The sequence below is a fragment of the Bombus impatiens genome, unplaced genomic scaffold (genome assembly GCF_000188095.3).
Source record: "Bombus impatiens unplaced genomic scaffold, BIMP_2.2 scf_0051, whole genome shotgun sequence".
NCBI classification, from domain to species: Eukaryota; Metazoa; Arthropoda; class Insecta; order Hymenoptera; family Apidae; genus Bombus; species Bombus impatiens.
In genome coordinates this window covers 524739-540909 of record NT_176470.1, presented here as the reverse complement: position 1 = coordinate 540909, position 16171 = coordinate 524739, and positions in this window count along the sequence as shown.

Genomic DNA, 16171 nt, shown 5'->3' with positions numbered 1-16171 from the left:
GACATTTATGGCTCAACCCCCGCCAACGTTACGCGATTGGTCGATCGGTCGACCCGCGACCGTATCGAAACTTCCTCTTCGTCCTCTTCGTCCGTCTACTAAGCCTTTCCTTCGCTTGTTTCTACCGCGGATCGCCTCCTCACGGTCGTCGTTCGCCCACGCGTTTCTCTTTTTCTTTCTTTCCAATCTACGAATATCTGAATGCTTTTAGCTTTTGATATGTATCAAAGATGTATTAATCGATACGTATCGATCGATGGTGTTTGGCTTCTCTTTAAGGATTATTATTAAAGAAATATAACGACGTACGTGTACACGTTTATTCGAACGACTTTATCTTCGACTGCTATATATATATGCCAATACACGAACTAGCCGACTGATTGATTTTAATAGTTGTAAACAAGTGGCGAGAATTTATGAGGGAACGTTTAAACGCAATTTGCACACGGTTGGTTTGGTTAGGCAGTTCGAAGAATACGCTTTCGTATAGCAAGTACATACGTTGTTTCTGTCATCGTTCTGCGTAATGCTTTCAGGTTCCAACACGCGGAATGTAAAATGTTTAGAGATTAATACGTGTTAACTATAGAGCTAGAGGGTAAGGAAACGCACGTGGATGCAGAGCTTGTTATTAATACATCGTTGGCGCTATTACACTTGACACGTATCAATCATGATATCGCTATGAAATTAATTAAAAACGTTCAAATCGATAAATATAATGCTATAAATACGATGCTGTTTCGTTTACAATGCTATAAGATCAAGTCTTATACTGTGAATATAATTGTTTGGAAAATTATAGTTATTTTTTAACAGGTAATAATGTAATCATTTATTTTTTCATTTGATTCTTCGTCACTGGCAGACTATTTACAATTAATAAAGAATATAATACAGTTCGTATCGTTAAACAAACGATTATATTCTTAAACCTAAATAATCTAATTGAATCTAATAGCGTTAAAGAATAACTAATTCTCTAAAAAATTATCTGAATAATATTAATAAATATTATTCTCAGAATATGACCTAATCTATATCTTACACATAGAATGACATCGTATTTATGTTAATCGATCATGAGACTGAACGTAAATAATAATATAGATTGTGCGATAAACAAAATGACATCATATTCGCGGTAACAGATCATGAGACATTCTAATCATAAATAATCGTCTAAGCATTTGATCGTGAGTCATCGTCTAATTAGACGATGATCAATTTTACACCACCAATATACGCTAATGACAAAAATCACTAATATCTCGTTACCATATTAAGAAAACGTTTATAGCGATACAATATTCTACCCTTATCCCTTAATTATACATTCATATTTTTCTTTTTTATTTAATATTTCACATTCACAGTTTGTCCAATTTGGACATTTGGTAGATTTTTTTAGCTGTTTGATTATCACGTGGGTGGCTACCCCCAGCGGGGTACCATCTTCGTGTTTGTTAGGTTATATCCTTTATGAGATCTGCTGGATGTTTCCTTTTTAGTCTTCTTTCTATGCTTGATGTGTTGTATACGTTCATATGAAAGAATATAGTGTATAATATCTTTAACTTGCACAAACCTAAATAATCCAAAGAAAATTACAAATCCGCCCTACGTTTCAAGTACCTAGAAGCGCTGTTTGCAGCTTCTCGATGTGCTTATAAAACTATAATTTATATACAGGGTGGTTGGTACCTGGCGGTACAAGCGGAAAGGGGGTGATTCTACGCAAAAAAAGAAGTCGAAAATGTAGAATAACAATTTTTCGTTCCAGGCTTTGTTTTCGAGAAAATCGACTTTGAATTTTCGCTCGGTACGCGTCCACTTTATCGCGTCTCGTTATAATGGATCTCACCGTAGATCGTTGTCTCGATGGAAAAATTTAAAAAAAGAAAGAAAAATTTGTGTTCTATATTTTCGACTTCTTTTTTCGCGTAGAATCACCCTCTTTCCGCTTGTATCACCAGTTACCAACCACCCTGTATATGACGATCTTTACGTATTAATTTATTGCTTCTCAGAAAACTATTGTCAATCGTCTAGAAATTATACGATTAATGGCTCTTTCGTTGAAATTTTCGTGGAAATGTCGAAAGTGATCGATTCAGAAATGCGATTTTGTAACACTCGATTTCTGCAATTTGACAGTCTTTGTATTTCAAGAGCTGGCTACCGTTTAGCTATTCTTTCTCGTTTTCGAGCAAACCGACCGCGTTAAACTCGATCATACCTACCTGCTGACAAGCGTCAAGCCAAATTGACATTGGCAATACCCGATACACGGGTGCTCGATGCGAGGCCTTCTCCAAGGCTGCAGTCACGTGTATATTTGTCGTGAAAATGTCATTGCTCGTGTGCTCGTCCGTAAATATATTGCGAGATACGTAACGATGCGTTAGAACACGATCTTCAAACATATTCGTGAGTTTCCTTGGATAAAAACGTAATCAGCCCGCTCTCGACCTGTTTCCATTTAAATGGCTTTCTGATTCTTCATCCTCTCTGTCCTGTTTCGCGTTGATTTTACAATTTGTACAGCCGAACCGATCGATATCTATAGGTCAGATATTCGTGAATTTGTGGTATCTTTTGGTTCCTCTTTCCTGGAACGTTTTCGATTTAGAAACGCGTGTTTAGTTTAGTACAAAGGACCATTGTCATGTTTGACAACGCTGGTCTTGAATATGGTTTGTTTAAAGATAACTATAGCGTTAAGCGTGGAATTTTAAGGGAATTTTTTACTTACTTGATAATTGTATCAAATATCAAACAGAATGGGTAAAAATAAATAGAAATTCGAGAAGGAGGGGTATTGGAAGGAACGGGTAGGAAAAATTATTGATCAAGCTTTATGATGTCACTCGTGACCTTTGATCTTCGTTCACGAAGAAAATGTTTAGTCATCTTCACCTCCGTTCGATTTTCCGGAAACTCTTCGAGATATCTTTGTTCAATTTCGCAATTGAAATTCGATTACGGTTGAAGGATCGCATAGTCTGAGATGAGAATAATTAAGTACCGCGATCAGTTACAGTCGTATTTCCTTGTTTTCCATTCTACGTTCAGCTTCCGTGGCAAATCTCCTTAATCCTGTCTGAAATTAATCGTCTGCCATTGTGAAGGATTTATCAAATCGAAACTAGGGGCGAGCAATCGACCAACGGATTTATCCTCAACACCGGTGCAAATACATCTGTTTAAATACGTCCTAGTGACGTTCGGACGTTCTTTAAATCGTATCTCGCTGGACACGAAAATACGATCGCGTGATGAATGCGATGACGCCATTGTAAGCGCCTTCTCACCAGTGAAAATAGGAGGCAAATAGCGGAATTTTCCTGTTCCATAGTTGCGGTAACTGTTCCCGACAGCAGTTTTACAATTTACAATTTACAATTGCGTTCGATGCATCGTAAATTTGCCATAAGGCGGTTTAATTTAAAGGGGACATCGGATTTTTACGATTTTAGGAGATTCGAGGAAGCGAACTTAAAGCGATGTTAAAAGAAAGAATTTTATAGTTTACGGTGTTGCTCATCAGCTATTTCGAAACATATGATATAGCTTAGACTAAACTATGGACAATTATCCTGAAACATACAGTTTAAATTGGAGTAGCGTTTCTGACGTTAACAAATATTCAACAGAAGAGATTTTCGGACTCTAACTCGTAAGAAGGATGGAAGAAAGCTGATCTTTCAGATTTGGCACTCTTCGGTCATTCGCGACGACCTCCTAGCACGTATATACCGGGTACTCTAAATGTAACTTTATTTTTGTTGCCTGTACCGATCGACCCAGCGATACAGATTCGAACGAAGCGTATTTATTTCCAATTCGGCCACGGCCAGACTGGCCTGCGTGATGTTGATAGACCCCCATGACGCGTTTCTACCGTTACACGTCAGTCAATGCCTTCCCAATTAATCGTCGTACTTATTTGTAAAAGATTTATTACCCTCTTATTGTAGGAATTTTTATCGAATTTAGATTTCAAAATGTGATTGCTATTTCGTTGAATTTTATATCTTTCTTTGCATCTATAATAGCTTGTTATGGATCTTGCTATAGTTATCGATCGAAATCTAGGATCTCCTATGATGCGACAAAATATTCATTTCATCGACACGATTATTCACAACGTTATTAACATTTGGTTTAGCACGCAAGCAACGTTTCGTAGTAGCATTAACGTTTAGGATAATTTTCGTATCGTCTGTAAAATAACGTTTTTACCTGTATCAGAGATATCTTAACATGCTACTCGTTAGAAATTTTCTTCTGTACGACGAAGAATGCAACAACCTTTGGTTACAACGAAATTATACAAAGAGCAATAAGCTCTGCTGGTTTCGTCAAGAGGTAAACTACAGTAGCCATTTTAAATTGCACAATAGACAAAGATTTCCTGTTGGCACAGTAGTATTACATACCGGTTACTGGTACACGGTAATATAGTAGAAGAAGGACGATTGCGAAAGTTAGAATTTAGAAAACTATGACAATATAGTTTTAACAATGTAGTCGTTGCACGTACAACGATCAATTATTAAATATAATTGTTAAAAACTAGTCTAATCGTCAGTTGATTTTTGACCTGCAATGTATCGAAAGAAAAAGACGATCGATTCTTGTTCGTAAAGTATCGAATAGTACGAGAAAAGTTATCTTTGATCGATAATTAAGTAGTAGGAAATTGAGGTTTATGTTTATGAGACATGCGAAAATGCAATGGAAAGCTTAGCATATTCTCTGTTTCCGGTTCCTGTAGCTTTAATTTCTATCGCGTGACTACAGAAAATCCTCTTGAAAACTGGTGAGAGGCTAAGGGATGGTAAAGGGTGGTTGCAAGATTAACTTAAACCACGAAATGATTCAAAGAGGATGTAAAAACCTAAATATCGTTTGCTTACTGAGATTTATTCAATTTTTAAACTAGACAAATTCCTTGGATACATTTACAGGATAATTAGTCCTTGACAGGTGGAGATTAGAATAGTCTATATGTCAAATTCAATGGAGTTTTTTGATCCTTCGTTACGTTTGCTTCTCGATGAAGTAAGCACGAACTCTTCGTATATTTTCATAGGTAATAATATACGATCGATCAACGATTTGGAAAATTTTGGAAGTTTCGTTAAAAGATTTGCGTTTAGAAATTTGACGAATTTCAACCTTTCTTCTAATGTTCTAAATCGATCGCCGGTCGTGAATTGTTATGGAAACGTAAATACCGTTATATATTTATCCGTTCGTTTGAAAATGATTTGGAAATCCGTAAAATTTCAAAGTACGAGTTTCTTGAGAAATGTTGAAGAAAGGAATTTCTACCCTTCATCGTTGATCAGCGAATTCTCAATTTCTCTCTTTTCTATATCTATTTACAACAATCAATTTCAATTTCTTGACAAAATCACAGACGAGTGGAATCATAAACGTTAAGCCTAATTCTCACTGCTTGACCTAATTCCCAGCTCACGTTTCAAATTTAGACGTCCACATTTCGCAGCACCCACATCCTTGTCATTATGTACAGGGTGAACATTTCGTTCGATCCGTTAATAACTCGGGGCTTTTAATATTCTTTCACCTTGCTATTTGTCCTTCTCTCGTTCTGTAGCATTTTAAACACGTCCTTTCCTTGCTTTTCTTTTTGCACCTAAAATAATTTCATTTTCACCACCCTGAATAACGAGGATGTGTATTCATTCTTATTTTTCATCATCGACGATATTTATGTCGAGTGCAATGGCTAGAGAAACGATCGAAAATAATTATTCGCTAACCGTAAGATGATTTACTCTTTATCCTGTTTCTCTTCGTTAATACATTTGATTTGATAGCTTTTCTCTAAACGATACTCTCGGAGCTGTACTCTTCATCCTTTTAAAAGTTGTATTATAAAAACACTTGTCCATGCGTGTATTAAATAGTTAGAAATTAATAAGATCTAATGATGGAATGCAAATGACACAGTTTAACTTGTCCGGTAGAGAAAGAAAACAATCTCGAGTTTCAGTTTTCATCACTTTGCTCGGTTAGATACAGAAGAGAAGATGATTTTTTTCAAATGATACTTCCGGAGTTGTACTCTTCATCCTTTTAAAAGTTGTATTATGAAAACACTTGTATAATTTGTCCGGTAGAGGAAGAAAACAATCTCGAGTTTCAGTTTTCGTCACTTCGCTCGGTTAGATATAGAAGAGAAGACGATTTTTTCTAAATGATACAATACTTTCGAAGTTGTACTTTTCACTCTTTTAAAAGTTGTATTGTAAAAACACTTGTCCATACGTGTATTAAATAGTTAGAAATTAATAAGATCTAATAATGGAATGCAAACGACACAGTTTAACTTGTCCGGTAGAGAAAGAAAACAATCTCGAGTTTCAATTTTCGTCACGTTGCTCGGTTAGATACAGAAGAAAAGACAAATATAATTCCATGATTTATATATAGATAACCCTGAAATATTTCAAGGTCTCTTAACCTCGCAGTAGAGTTAGCTAATTTCCACGTTTCGACTATCTTAAAAGTTTCAGAACGCTTTGTCGTTTATCGTCATACATCGCAGCATACATCGCATCATAAATGAAATTATTAACCGTAAGATACAAGTTTATAGAGGAATATTTAGCAAACAACAGATTTCACCTTGTCGAAGATCAAGGCGCAGTGGTAAAAGTTAAAAATCACCTCTAGGGATTCGCCGCGTGGGTGTCGTCGAATTGCGAAAATCATTGAATGAGACGGTTAGTTAAAATTGTACTCATGACGAAGGTGTTCGCATCGCGGATCGTGCAGTCGTTCCTTGTGCATTGCAATAAAACAAACACGCTGTGCATAGTGTCCGTGTTACGTGTCCGCCAACGCGTCTAATTTTACCTATGCCCCTATCCTGGAATCAATTCCCACTATGGTAACAAATACTTGTACGATACTTCTATGATGTCACTATTGAGTCATTTACGTAAAATTATCTTGCGATTCTTCTATGCTGTTTCACATAGATCCAATTTAATTCAAATTTATCCAATATAGTTATAAAGATCTTATCTCATTGCAATGAGAAATCTAACGAAATTTCAAAGTATTCTATACGACGTATACGAAATAAACGTAAAACTGTTCCATAGTATTGGCGTTGAAATTTCACGTTAATGCTAATACGTTAGTGGAACGTTAAGTATCAAATATCGAGACGCCTCTCCTCCGCGTCTCCTGTTCTCCATCGTGGTATTTGTTCTCCAAAAGGCAGGAAGTTTTCGCGGAGAAGGTCGAAATGCGTGAAAATCAATATAAGGCGCGACGCTTAGCCCGTAAAGCTCGTCGGAGGACGCTGATCCCCGGCTAAATTGAAACTTATGAGTTTTCCAAGCGGCGAGCCCTCGGGATTCCTCTTCTTGCCTTTCGTCCGCCATTCTTCTTCGCCGTTAAGGAGACCTCGTCTCCTTGGTAACTGATACGCCTTATTAGCTGTTCTCCTCACCTTACGAGTCTCAGGAGGATCATGCGCCCACCGGTCTCTGCTCACCGGTCCTGACTTTCTTGCGCAGTAACCCACCTCGTTCTTTCCGCTTCTATGCCACCCTCGAAACCTTCTCTGCCATCAGCTATTACACACGTTCCCCGCTCTCGTGGTCCTCCAGGTACATTTAAACGTGTTCCACATTTCTCGTTTTCTAGCGTTTAGAGGGTAGATTGATGGAACAAAGCACGATCCTATTATGTTGTTAGTTGATGTTCACCACAGTAAGAATCGTTGCTAAAAATACGAAATTTTACGTTTTTATCAAACTTTATTCTCCAGCAATTTCATGTATACATTTGGATCAAAGGGTGGTAATTGGTTTCTGAATATTTACGTCGAGCTGCAGTGGCTGTCTTGTAGAAGATATTTCGTTTTCTTCTTTCTTCTTCTCGTTGGAGAGGGAAGAACACCGTGGAATATTTCGCTCGGTTCGCAAAAATATTTCGAAGTTATAAAGCGCGCGTTTGATATTTGAAATCTCCAGAGTTTATTCGTTCTTAGTAAAAAAAAAAAAAAAATGCAAAAGTTGTTTCTTTGATTCTTAATTACTACTTTCGATAAGTTACCAGCGTGCATAAAATTGTGGTTCATTCAAAGATATTTAAGCGATTTGGGTGGGCTACCGGTTGGGTTTACACGCTCATTCATACAAATTTTGTGGCCACGGGCCATTGTAAGGTGGCGTCGGGCACCCTGTGCAACCTATGCCCAGCTACAATGGACGATTCACGAAAAGTACAAATATTTTGGGTAGATACGATTTCACGCGACAACGCCCCCCTTTGCTAACGTTCGCCGTGTGTTCTCTCCCGAACGCGTTTCTATAACGTGTCCCTATAACGTTTACAATCGCAGCTGGAAAAATTCGTCTTCGAGAAAGAATCCTCCTCTGTCCGCTTTTAACAGTGAAATTACACGATCATTTAAAGATCGAAGGAAATTTTCTTTCGATACGCGACGACGAAAAAATCGGCTTTTCGAGGAAACACATATTACAAAGAGAAATTTGTGTTCTTTATTTAGAAAATGAGCAATGTCTTGCACAAATAATCCTTTGCGCTAAAATCATTAAAATTTATATACAGAAAAAAATTCCTTTTCTTTAGAAATTCCGACCGAACATGTCGCGAATTTCATGCAACTACTTTTTATCGTTAATTTCTACGCAAGAAATAATTGCAATTGCAATTTGTCGATTCGTAACATAAAATCCAACGACGAAAGGTGTCTTCGATAGCGCAAAGATCTTTCCAAAATAGAGGAAATTTCTTCAGCACGATTTTAGACCAGCTGGTCGTCTTGATCGTCATAAACCAGAATTTGTCAGCGTTCCCATTGCCGTGAGACCTTCGCAGCAGTCGAGTCAACTTTGGAACCAACAGCGATTTCCGAAATTTCACGCCCATTACCATTGTCAATGGGCAGATGCCGAGTAACAAAAGGGCGCGAGTCACTCGCACCTTTCCACGCATTTTTCTAAACCGACCTTAATACGTTCGACACTTCGAACGAAGGTGTTTCCCCGAGGACGCCTCTATCTATTCAAAAGTCGGTGCATGATCTATTTCTAAGAGCATTCTGCGCTTGGTAATTCTATTCGTTCGTTCGCGAATAGCGCCAAATGTTACCATTTTCAAACACCATCTATCGTAACGGCGCCTGAAATTTTACGTTGTCCAGAAGTCGGTTATCGGTTTAGGATGATTTTATGAAAGAAAGCGCTATAGAGAGGAATTTCCATGAAAATGGTCTACAAATTTATCGCCTATCTCGCGACTACGTTTTCCTCCTCGAAGGTTGAACACCATCCGCACTTTTCTCTAATAAAGATTTACGTGTCAGCCTTTTCGACAATTCTAGACGGTGGTACCAGGCGTCGTAATCGGCAGTGGTCGATTTAAAAAAGGTCCTCGTTAAGCACCCATTGTCCCTTCTCACCCTCTCTCGCGTACCATTTTCATCGAGCGTTTAATTAAACCTCATCAATCTTTATTAGGTGGAGTCAAGGCTTCTCATATCGACAACGGCGTGATTTCGTGACGTTAACCAGGAACCCCATGGAGGTCATCTCCCTACCATACACCGGCCATGAATACGTTTATGGGGTTGGTTGGAGGGTGAAGCCCTGACAAGCGTTCGAAACTCGCTAAGACAATATCCGCTTTATCTTTCTCTTTCCTTCTGTCCTTCTCGCTCGCCCTTCTCGTTTCAGGTATACGTGTCTTCCGAGGATTATCCTGCCGACCGTAGTTGTCTACATTATTTGACGACATTATTCCGCTCCGGAATATAGCCGAAAACCATGCCCCACGTATATTTGCGTTTATGCTTATGACTTCACTTTCGATTTTCGCATATAATAGTTGGCTAATTCCTGTACTAAGTATTTATTCGCACTGGAACACTAGTTTCATTAGCGTTAACCCCTTGCCATACCATTTAACTCGGAAGAATCCGGGCTCAAACGAATGATCAGGAAACGGAGACAGAGTGTCGGAACTTGAACATGATATCGCGCAACTGAGATAGCCGCGCCTGTGTTTAGAAAAGAGACAGCGTTCGATACATTCGTATTTGGCCCGAGATTTTAAGACTACGAGCCTGACTCGTGATATTCGGGTTTGGCTCGAAACTCTCATCGCGACTCAGACTCGTAAAAGTGTGGCAAGAGGTTAAATATTCCATTACCTGTGAAATTTTTCTACAGATATTTCTTATTCCTTGGAAACGAAGTTTAAAGGAATTAATCTGGTTCAGAAGAAATATTTTAGAAACGTTTCCGTGTTCGTATAATACTTTCCTATATTGACCGTAATAGCGATAGGTTTACTGCGTTCTTATCGTTCGAGACACGTTTCGTTCGCTTTATTGAACGATCTTGTAAACAGATTCTAACTGTCAACGATATATTTGGCTTAATACCCCTTCAACCCTCCTTTCGCGTCTCGTTTATGGCTTCCCTTGATTTTCCTATCGACGTCGTCTCGTATTATTTCAGATGACTGTGTACAACACGGTTAATCGATGAGCCAGACCTTTAACCCGTAGCCTACACACGCGAGTTTAGTACTTTCGCTTTCCAATCGACGAATATGTGGGAAACGCGTTAACTCTGACAAATTTCCAACAAAATTCCTCGTGTTCGCCTAAAAATTGTAAAATTTGCACGAAAGGGAGGAAATCTTGAAAATAATTAGCTTTCCATCAATACTATGTTATTTCTTTATTATAGAATTTTTGCAAAACTTGCCACGATACGTTCGTACGAGAATAACGATATTTAAACGCACTACGAATCAACTAATTTTCATCCTCTAAGAATACTTTCGCGAAACGGAATAAATTTCCTTTGAAAAAGATTTTTAATAAAGATTCTCGTTTGAAAATACTCCGAAACATCGTACGACTTCGTGGTCGTATCTACGCGTAACATAACATCTAGCAAAGCAAATTTTCGTCAGGATATTAAGCCCGCGTTAACCAATAAAGATTCGATCCTGCCACGTACAAACGTATTTGCGTGTGTAGCCACACGCATTCAGTTCTCCTATTCATATGTTAATGCTGATCGTCCAACATCACCGCGACGAGTCTAATATCGACTAACGTAATCCAGGCTCAAGGCTTCTAAGCCCCAATCTATACAAGCCTCCTCTTTCTCTCTCTCTCTCTCTCTCTCTCTCTCCTTCTCTCTCTCTCCCTACCTCTCTGTTTCGCCCTTTTTTCGGCGCAGCCACGGGTCTCGCCTCTATGACAAGTATATTACTCGCTGCGTTTATATCAATTAGCCTGTGACGTTTCGGGGGTGTGCTCACCCTGTGAGCACGACGTTACAAGGGTGGTCGAACTGGCTTCTACGGAGAACACACCTTTTCTATTTACATAGCGGAATGAAGTTACCAAAAAATTCGCCAATATCTCCACCGATATTCTTCTATCCTTCCTTCCTTTTTTTATTCTTGCAGCGTAGCTTCTCTTAGTCTCTAAAAAATTTGTAACCGGAGAACTTGCGTTTATTGCTCGGATCTTCGCTTTGACCGTCTTCCAGCCATCGATCGGACGCTCTAAAAAATTCTACGATGTTTATGTTACATCGCGAGGAAAGCGAGTCGTTTCACTCGCACCCGAATCTCCATTCTCTTTGACAAGATAATTCCTTCGTTTGGCGATTTTTTTACGCGTTATTTTATTTCAACCAGAGGCGAACGATCGTAATCGATCATGATAAATACCCAAATCATCGAACAAACATTTAAAGATGAAACTCGTTCGTCCCTCGAGGCACGCACACACACGCCACAATGACCGCTGTCATCTATAGCGGCGAACAAATTTCGTGAATACTCGTGGACCATCGATCTCTCGTTCGAAAAGCGGAAAATAGGGGGCTAAAGGGGGGCAAGGATAGAAAAAAAGCAGAAATGGAGAGCACACGAGATCGAGAGAGGTGACGGAAGCACGGGACACGCCTCGTCGGTGCACACGGCTCGTCCTTTTTTCTCTCTGTCGAGTCGTAGAAATCTGTACCCTTCGCAGGGTCCTCCTCTTTCTGCCCCTCGCCAGGTTTTACCATTACGACACCCTTAAATGGATTTAAACGATCGCGGCAACGACAATGCGGACGACACGCAACCGGCCTTGCAACGCACTCACCAGCTGGCCAAAAGATTTCTGATTTATCGTCCCGACCGACTTTTGCCCCCTTCGAAACGTTTGACGAGACAGGGAAGAGGGTTGGTGAGGGAGAAAGTGGAGGAACCTTGGCCTAGGTACACAGCATCTTCGTGGAGAGGTACGCTTGGCATTTTGTAGGAATTTTAAGATCGGAATCGACGCAAGGATATTGGCTCGAAAATGGAGTATTGTAAATTGATACACGAAAGGAAGGTGTGTTTAATATGGTGGAAGGTTTGGAGAAATTTAGCGAAGGAAATATGACGTTGATTTTATGTTTTACGATCCATGTACGTACATTTTGCATTTATTTTAAAACTTGGCTTCTCAATTATTTTTTTAAATCAAGCGTAGGAATAAATTTACCGAGTTTAGTAAATTTATTACTTTTTACCTGGATCGTCTGGTCCAAGGGATATTCCATATTTATATTTAAAATCTCACAAATAAATTGAATCGCGTTCACGGCTTAAACTTCTTTTGAAAGAACTTCCATTCTTGTCGAAGACAATTTCAGATATTTCACTCAACGAATGATCGTACAACGCGGTAAAGACGTTGACAAGGATGTGAAAATCTTTTGGAATTTCGAAGATAACGCAGCCTTTATCGCTGTAACCGAAATACTTCTTCGTTTAAAGCTGTTCTTACTTTTTGTCCCTCCGAAATTGTCTCAGTTATTGTCGAAGGGGAGATATCAATAAAGTCCAATACGACTTTGGGGCTGATTGCGAGGGGTGCACTTTTCCAAATGAAAACATAAAACCAGTTGTTGTCAATTTGCTGCTTGGTTGACTACATGATTCTATGGTACCGAGAAAATTAAGCTCGAATCGTATGAAAATCATGGTGAACCACTGTCGAAATGGCCTTTAAACTCGCCTTCTTTAAAATCGCCTAATAGTTTCGTCGTGTTAGTATGTTCGCATAGGGTAGGTTGGCCATGGCCATCGATATAAACGCCGTACAATAAACGTTACAAACGCGGTATCGTTCAAATTTTCCTATCAGTATCGCATATTTATATTAATATTTCGACTTTTTTTCATTTACAATTGTCGATGTAACTATTTCAAGAGAATCTCTACATCTTTATTTATGTATATCCGTGACCTGAAGATCGCTATTATGCGGAAAATAGAATTTAGCGAAACAAAAATATTCTAAATAAGGAGAGGTGCATATTATTGTACCCTCGAATATACATTATGTTTTGAGTTACAAGATTCAGGAACAAAGACACTAATAAATAGATCTCTATTTATGTTTCTTGTAGCCTTTAGCTAAAGCTTAAATTTTTTGGTAATGTCCTTTTGTTATAAATATATGAACGTGCTCTCTATTTTTCCATTGCATTGTAACATTAGGAGAGTAAGGATCTGGATCAGCATATACTTATACATTGTACTTATACCTTTATTTATTTCAATATATTTTTCTATTACAAATTCATCCACTCGTTCTTCCATCAGTCAATCTCAACGACAATCGCTCTATTTTCACTGTTCGATTCTTTCCTTTTCTTTTACTATCTATTCAACAAGAAACTACCGCCTGAAAGAGGCTTTTTCTGTAAAAAGAATCTACAAGAATCATTTTCCTTCCTTCTTCCTCCCTCTCGCAGCCGACTTTTCTACGTCGATCGTAGCGATATCGTATTCTACTTAGCAAAATTTACGCCGCTGAGGAGGGTACGCGTCAATCGACGCGCGTAACCGACAATGCGGAAATTTTGCGCGTTTAAATGGCATTTCCCTTCGGAATCGTCGCTTTTCATCACACGTTCCCCTAAACCCGTGGATAATACTGTGTGGCACGCCGCCCATCACAATGGGAAACATCCGGCCAATTGTCGCGCCTACCGTGGACCATTTTCCCTGGCCGTGTAATTGTGGTCATGTTAGGCTACTCTTCGTACCCGTGTGCCAGTGACACGCACGCCTCTTCCATCCAACGAGGATGTCGAATTTTACCTGACGTGCCTGAAAACGATGCAGGAACCACGGTATTAAGTAACGAGTAGGATTTGGGTACCACCTTTCCTTCTTTCTTTATTTTTTCAACGCAATTTATATTACCGAAATAAGTTCAAACACTTGAAATTGATCGAAGCAAATCTTTAAACAGATGGAAATAAATTTTAATCGGCTCGAACGATTTCTTTCTTTTTCGGTGATAATCGAGGCGAGGTGGTGGGTTGTTGAGTAAGTTTGAAATTGAAGGGGGTATTCTGGTCTAGAAATTTGAAAAAGTCGAAAATTTGTTTTTCATATTTCCAAAGTTTAGACATTCAAGAATATGCGATTAAAAGGATTTTTCAAAATTTCAATTATTTTACGAGTTACAGCCATTTTTGTGACGCGGCATCTGCTCCGGTCCGACCGGGACCGATGAACAGTAGACGGTAGACGTAGTCCGAGTAAACTCGTCTGAAAACTTTAAACGCGTTTTTCTCGAAACTACTTTTTTCGAGTTGGCGTGCACGATATCTCAAGTTCTAACGAACCGATTTATTTTAAATTTGGTCTGAATATTCCTTATATACTCCTCTATCGTCCGAACTACGCTCAGCTCAAAATCTTTAATATTCCTATTTTTTAAACGTTCGAGATTGTCAAAAAAACGTGCGAAATAAGACATTTTTTTTCAAACGGCCGTCATTTTGTGAAAAAATGTTCTATTGACTTTTCCAAAGTTCAGACGATAGCGGCATCCATACTAATTAAGAATCCGTTCGCATTTTTTGTTTCGGATGACCAGAAGGGTTGATATCATGCACGCCACGACACCCCATTTTTTTGGCAGCACCCACTTTACCAGCTCGTAACTTTTTAAATATTGAGTTTTTTTTCCAGCGAATTTTTTACGTAATCTCGAAATATCAATAAACAAATGCTAAAAAAAAGGATAGCGAAAATATTTTTTGTTTCGCTTGTACAGAGCTTCAAAAATCGGCCGAAATTCATGCCTCTAGGCCGGAATACCCCCTTAAACAAACTACGAAAGATCTAACTTAAAGATCTATTTCGAAATATAGAGATTCTTCGATGATATAAATAGTCGATGATTCAGCGAATCGGGTTCCACGACGGAGAATATTTCAAATTTATCCGATTAATCTATACCGGGTGGTGGAAAAAGTTCGAAATTGCTCGAAGAGAGGAAATGATAGTTTGCACCACCTCCGTTGGTTTCGAGACAATGGATGGATATAGGACGAACTTCCATGTTGGCTATTACGTAGCATCCGGTAACACAAACTAGCACTTTGCCTGGCATAACGCTGACACAGTGTGTTTACGTCGGATCTCCGTGAAAGAACCCGCCCAACCCTCTGTAAGGGCACGCAAGGTATAATTAGCTGGATAATATTTTTGCTGGATATTATCTCTCATATTTTGTAAAAGTGTATAGATATTATGCAGAGAATCGAAGGTTTGAACTTTTTTAAAAACCTAACTGAAATCCTTCGAGACGCGGTTAATAGATTTTGCTGTTTCTAATTATACCGCGAATCAATTTACATAAATAAAACGATAAATAAAACTAAAACGATTCGAGCGAAATTTCAAAGAACAAGCAACCAATAATTCCAGGCATTTAAAAGATCCACATTTAAATAAATACAACTAAAAATTGCAGAGGAGATTGAAAAATCTCACGACTAAGTAACGTAATTCCGACTCGCCTAACTCTGTCAAAAATATCTTTGCTTTTCCTCGATATGGATTTTCTTTGAAACGATGGTTCAACCGTTGCCTATTTTACGTTCGTCGGAAGCTTTCACCGTCGCGTCGGCTCCTCAGCGAGATCTTAAATGCTCGAAGAAAGCACCTCCTTAACGTCTAATTACTTTACAACAGCAGGTTGCATTCATTCTCTGAAATACGCCTGTTGCACTTTAAACGCCTTCGCGACTCTCGGCTCGCGATATCACGGAATTTCACATCATCG